At 58.4% G+C, this 5,000-nt stretch overlaps 2 non-coding genes and 1 pseudogene across 2 annotated transcripts; all 3 read left to right on the top strand.

Annotated features, from left to right (window-relative positions):
- The first annotated feature begins 144 nt into the window (after positions 1-144).
- Positions 145-1,955, top strand: LOC146144055 (small subunit ribosomal RNA). Its single transcript, XR_014500500.1, has one exon. It is a non-coding gene; the product is annotated as a small subunit ribosomal RNA (ribosomal RNA).
- A 247-nt stretch (positions 1,956-2,202) lies between these two features.
- Positions 2,203-2,356, top strand: LOC146144054 (5.8S ribosomal RNA). Its single transcript, XR_014498835.1, has one exon. It is a non-coding gene; the product is annotated as a 5.8S ribosomal RNA (ribosomal RNA).
- Positions 2,357-2,627: 271 nt separating this feature from the next.
- LOC146144053 (large subunit ribosomal RNA) lies at positions 2,628-4,740 on the top strand (annotated as a pseudogene).
- The last annotated feature ends 260 nt before the right edge of the window (positions 4,741-5,000 follow it).

The raw sequence follows: 5,000 nt of genomic DNA, 5'->3' as shown, positions 1-5,000 counted from the left end.
CGGTGACGGTTTTCTGAGTTCGGGCAGCCGAGCAAAGAACGAAATTTTAACGGAGAGAAGCCTTCGGGTTTCGCATCGACCGAGCGACGGCGCCGCATCAGCGGCGCCTCCTTCGTCGGCCTTTCGGGGCTACGCTAAAGTAGCTACCTGGTTGATCCTGCCAGTAGTCATATGCTTGTCTCAAAGATTAAGCCATGCAAGTCTAAGTACGAGCTCTCGTACAGTGAAACTGCGAATGGCTCATTAAATCAGTTATGGTTCATTTGATCGTACGTTTTACGTGGTTAACTGTGGAAATGCTAGAGCTAATACATGCGTGAAGCGCCGACCTCGCGGGAGGCGTGCTTTTATCAGACCAAAAACCGACCGGGCTTCGGCCCGCAACCTTTGGTGACTCTGGATAACTTTGCGGATCGCACGGTCTCGCACCGGCGACGGATCATTCAAGTGTCTGCCCTATCAACTTTCGTCGGTACGGTACTGGCCTACCGAGGTTCTTACGGGTAACGGAGAATCAGGGTTCGATTCCGGAGAGGGAGCCTGAGAAACGGCTACCACATCCAAGGAAGGCAGCAGGCGCGCAAATTACCCATTCCCGACGCGGGGAGGTAGTGACGAAAAATAACAATACAGGACTCTAAACGAGGCCCTGTAATTGGAATGAGTACACTTTAAAACCTTTAACGAGTATCCATTGGAGGGCAAGTCTGGTGCCAGCAGCCGCGGTAATTCCAGCTCCAAAAGTGTATATTTAAGTTGTTGCGGTTAAAAAGCTCGTAGTTGGATTTTGGGCGCAGGCGGCCGGTCCGTCGCAAGGCGTGTACTGGCCGTCCTGGCCTCACCTCCGGTTCTCCGCCGGTGCCCTTGACTGAGTGTCGGCGGCGGCCGGAACGTTTACTTTGAAAAAATTAGAGTGTTCAAAGCAGGCGATTCGCCTGAATAATGGTGCATGGAATAATGGAATAGGACCTCGGTTCTATTTTGTTGGTTTTCGGAGCGCGAGGTAATGATTAAGAGGGACAGACGGGGGCATTCGTACTGTGCCGTTAGAGGTGAAATTCTTGGATCGGCGCAAGACGAACGACTGCGAAAGCATTTGCCAAGAATGTTTTCTTTAATCAAGAGCGAAAGTCAGAGGTTCGAAGACGATCAGATACCGTCCTAGTTCTGACTATAAACGATGCCAACTAGCGATCGGGGGGCGTTAGTTTTACGACCTCTCCGGCAGCTTGCGGGAAACCAAAGTCTTTGGGTTCCGGGGGAAGTATGGTTGCAAAGCTGAAACTTAAAGGAATTGACGGAAGGGCACCACCAGGAGTGGAGCCTGCGGCTTAATTTGACTCAACACGGGAAATCTCACCCGGCCCGGACACAGTGAGGATTGACAGATTGAGAGCTCTTTCTTGATTCTGTGGGTGGTGGTGCATGGCCGTTCTTAGTTGGTGGAGCGATTTGTCTGGTTAATTCCGATAACGAACGAGACTCTGGCTTGCTAACTAGTTACGCGACCCAATCGGTCGGCGTCTAACTTCTTAGAGGGACTAGTGGCGTTTAGCCACACGAGATTGAGCAATAACAGGTCTGTGATGCCCTTAGATGTTCGGGGCCGCACGCGCGCTACACTGACCGGATCAGCATGTGCTCGCCTTGGCCGACAGGTCTGGGTAACCCGCTGAACCCCGGTCGTGCTAGGGATAGGGAATTGCAATTATTTCCCTTGAACGAGGAATTCCCAGTAAGCGCGAGTCATTAGCTCGCGTTGATTACGTCCCTGCCCTTTGTACACACCGCCCGTCGCTACTACCGATTGAATGGTTTAGTGAGGTCCTCCGATTGGACCTGGCGCGGCCGGCAACGGTCGAGCCGGCGTCCGAGAAGACGATCTAACTTGATCATTTAGAGGAAGTAAAAGTCGTAACAAGGTTTCCGTAGGTGAACCTGCGGAAGGATCATTAACGGTCTCGCAAACGCTTCGGCGAACGCGAAACTCGGACAAGCGAGAGAAAAAGTCTTTGCTACCCGGCGCCCGACCCGCGAGGAGCGGCGCGCCGGCCGGCGATTCGGTCACCCGGTAATGTTTGCGCGTCGAGTGCCGCGGTGCCGCGCGCTCCGGCTTCAAGCGTCGGCCTGGCCGACCGCTCGGCGCGGTCTATTTTGTCACCCTATAGTGCGAGGCACTGTGCGAGCGAAACAATCGTGGATGGCTCTTGGCGGTGGATCACTCGGCTCGTGAGTCGATGAAGGACGCAGCTAGCTGCGTGAATTAGTGTGAATTGCAGGACACATTGAGCATCGACGTTCTGAACGCAAATTGCGGCCTCGGGTCAATCCCGGGGCCGCGCCCGCCTCAGGGTCGCGTTGCAAACGTTCCGCGCGGGGATTTCTCCGCGCGGCTGCTGCGGCGTCGGACGCGCGAGCGCCCGTCCCGCTCAAGACAGCACGGCACGATGCGCGACGATCGCGACCAGAATCCCGCGCGGCGGCGGCGAGTCGACCTCGAAGAGGCCAACGGCTGGCGGCTCAAGGGCGGGAATCGAGGTGCGCGGCGGCGCGCGGCGCCGACGGCGAGCGCGGAACGGGAAGAATAGTCCCGGTCCTTACTTTCGGCCTGAGGTCGGACGAGGCTACCCGCTGAATTTAAGCATATTACTAAGCGGAGGAAAAGAAACTAACGAGGATTCCCTCAGTAACGGCGAGTGAAGCGGGATGTGCCCATCGCCGAATCCGCGCGCTTTTGGAGTGCGCGGAATTGTGGCGTACGGAATTCGTCACGGCGCGCTTCGCCGGTCGCCCGCGTCCTTCTGATCGAGGCCTTTTCCCAGAGCGGGTGTCAGGCCCATGGCGGCGACAGGCGGGCGCGCTACGGCGTCTTCCCAGAGTCGGGTTGTTTGGGAATGCAGCCCAAAGCGGGTGGTAAACTCCATCTAAGGCTAAATACGGTCACGAGACCGATAGCGAACAAGTACCGTGAGGGAAAGTTGAAAAGCACTTTGAAGAGAGAGTTAAAGAGTACGTGAAACCGTCGAGAGGCAAACGGGAGGGCCTGTCGGGTCGCCCGGTCGCTTTCAGCCGGCCCCCTGTCGGCGACGTTGTCGTGCGGACCCTCACGGGCCGCCGGCGGCGCCGCCCGATCGGGGACCAGCGCACTAGCGCCGGGCGAAGGCCGCGACCGTCTGGACGGCGGCGAGAAGGCCGCGCGCAAGGTAACCCGGCCTCGGTCGGGTACTATAGGCGCGCGTGTCCGTCGGCCCGCCGTTCGGGCGAGGAGAGATCGCCGCGTCTGCCCTTCGGGGCCGAGCGCCCGGTGCCGGCTGGGGCGTCGTGGGTCGGGGACTGTTCTCAGTGCCCAGCCTCTTCGTCTCGGTCGCGCTTCCGGTGTCGTTTCGCGAGGCGCACGGGGTCCGCGGCTGAAGTCAGCCACCTTCCCGACCCGTCTTGAAACACGGACCAAGGAGTCTAACGTGAGCGCGAGCCACGGGGCAGTACGAAACCCATGGGCGCAGTGAAAGTGAATGTCGGCGCGGTCCGGCGGAGGTGAGACGTCGTCGTTCGCGGCGGCCGCATCACCGGCCGATCTCGTCCGCTTTGCCGGAGAGGTCGAGCGAGAGCGTTCGCGTTGGGACCCGAAAGATGGTGAACTATGCCTGAAGAGGTTGAAGCCAGAGGAAACTCTGGTGGAGGACCGTAGCGATTCTGACGTGCAAATCGATCGTCAAATTTGGGTATAGGGGCGAAAGACTAATCGAACCGTCTAGTAGCTGGTTCCCTCCGAAGTTTCCCTCAGGATAGCTGGCGCTCTGTCGCAGTTTTATCTGGTAAAGCGAATGATTAGAGGCCTTGGGGACGAAACGTCCTCAACCTATTCTCAAACTTTAAATTGGTAAGAAGCCCGACTCGCTTAATTGGAGCCGGGCATGGAATGCGAGTGCCAAGTGGGCCACTCTTGGTAAGCAGGACTGGCGATGCGGGATGAACCGAACGCCGGGTTAAGGCGCCCGACGCGACGCTCATCAGAGCCCACAAAAGGTGTTGGTTGATCTAGACAGCAGGACGGTGGCCATGGAAGTCGGAATCCGCTAAGGAGTGTGTAACAACTCACCTGCCGAATCAATCAGCCCTGAAAATGGATGGCGCTGGAGCGTCGGGCCTATACCCGGCCGTCGCGGCGGTACGAGCACACCGGTGCGCTAGGCCGCGACGAGTAGGAGGGCCGCGGCGGCGTGCGTCGAAGCCTAGGGCGCGAGCCCGGGTGGAGCAGCCGTCGGTGCAGATCTTGGTGGTAGTAGCAAATATTCAAATGAGAACTTTGAAGGCCGAAGTGGAGAAGGGTTCCATGTGAACAGCAGTTGAACATGGGTCAGTCGATCCTAAGGAATAGGCGAATGCCGTTCTGAAGCGGGGCGATGCTCGTCGTTGCCCCGGCGGACCGAAAGGGAATCGGGTTAATATTCCCGAACCTCGACGCGGAGATCGGCGCTTCGGCGCCTGGTGCGGCAACGCAAGCGAACTCGGAAACGTCGGCGTGGGTCCCGGGAAGAGTTCTCTTTTCTTGGTAAGGGTGCGGCGACCCTGGAATCGGTTTGCCCGGAGATAGGGACATGGGCCCCGCAAAGCACCACGTCTCTTGTGGTGTCCGGTGCGCTCGCGTCGACCCGTGAAAATCCGAGGGAGATGGTGTAAGTTTCGTGCGAGGTCGTACCCATATCCGCAGCAGGTCTCCGAGGTGAACAGCCTCTGGCCGATAGAACAATGTAGGTAAGGGAAGTCGGCAAACTAGATCCGTAACTTCGGGAAAAGGATTGGCTCTAAGGGCCGGGTCGGTCGGGCTGAGGCACGAAGCGGGCGACGGGACTGTACCGGACTGGGCGAACGCCTGCTCTCACGGGCGGGCGTGAGCCTGGACCTGTGTCGGTCTCTGCTCGTGGACTGCCGCAGCTACGTGGGCTTCGGCTCACTTCGGCCGGCGTCGAACGGCCAACTTAGAACTGGTGCGGACCGGG

The sequence above is a fragment of the Ascidiella aspersa genome, chromosome 5 (assembly GCF_963924565.1).
Source record: "Ascidiella aspersa chromosome 5, kaAscAspe10.2, whole genome shotgun sequence".
NCBI classification, from domain to species: Eukaryota; Metazoa; Chordata; class Ascidiacea; order Phlebobranchia; family Ascidiidae; genus Ascidiella; species Ascidiella aspersa.
This window is presented reverse-complemented; position numbering and strand designations above follow the sequence as displayed.